General features: G+C 33.4%; 1 pseudogene; it reads left to right on the top strand.

Annotated features, from left to right (window-relative positions):
• Nucleotides 1-203: 203 nt before the first annotated feature.
• Nucleotides 204-320, top strand: LOC145240634 (5S ribosomal RNA; annotated as a pseudogene).
• Nucleotides 321-996: the final 676 nt, after the last annotated feature.

Raw genomic sequence — 996 nt, 5'->3', positions numbered from 1 at the left:
TGGGGGAAACAGTTTAGTCACCGGTGACCCGACCATGAGGCAGGTAGTACTGAGTTACATGGTTACATGGTACCAGTAGCATATGACATGACCTGACAGCAATATATATATATATATATATATATATATATATATATATATATATATATATATATATATATATATATATATATATATATATATATATATATATATATATATATATATACAGCATAATCGCGTTGACACATCGGTTCTCGTCAGATCACCGAAGTTAAGCAACGTTGAGCCTGGTTAGTACCAGATGAGTGACCATTTGGGAATTCTAGGCGCTGTATGTGCTCTCCGCTTATCTCGGCATTTGTTTCTAGTCGTCCGTACTTCACTTGCCACTGGTATTTAACAATGTCGTCTCAGGAAAGGTGTGGTTAGAGATTGCACACCTCCTGCCACAAAAATTTCACGCGCCAGAAACGCTTCGTGGGTATCCATTATCTGTCTAAGACTGAAGTTGCATAAAGGCTTCCGCATTTTATCCTCGTAGGCAATCATTAGGCTAAATTGCATGACTTTTTCTGATAAAAATTGAAAAGCAATATTTTAGAGAAAGAGATAGTGTGAGTGAAGTGAATGAGAACCATCAAGGAAAAAATAAAAGCTAAAAATACATTCTATTTCTAATCGGTAATTTTTTTTTAAATCGGTGTTGTCTTTTTACCTATATACTTATATAATGTTGTTTATTCTTTTGTTCTGATGAGAAGCATTTAGCTCTGAAATCCGATAGCTTAAAAAGTGTTTCCCTTATTCATATTCTTGTAACCCTTAATGATTTGATAATGTAATAAAGTTCCTATGTAACTTTACTCTTTATCTTTCCAACTTATTTTGTATGTATACGAGCCACTTTAAATAAGTTTCCAGACTTTTTTTTTATTATGGTCACTTTTATTGATAATATACACCTAAATCTCTAGTAACCGTCGAAGTAATCTCCTCTACCTGCAATGCACTTGT

The sequence above is a fragment of the Euprymna scolopes genome, chromosome 19 (genome assembly GCF_053919585.1).
Source record: "Euprymna scolopes isolate OS-2025 chromosome 19, ASM5391958v1, whole genome shotgun sequence".
In the NCBI taxonomy this organism is placed as follows: Eukaryota; Metazoa; Mollusca; class Cephalopoda; order Sepiida; family Sepiolidae; genus Euprymna; species Euprymna scolopes.
Note: the sequence above shows the minus strand (reverse complement) of the source record. Positions and strands in the feature narration are given on the sequence as shown.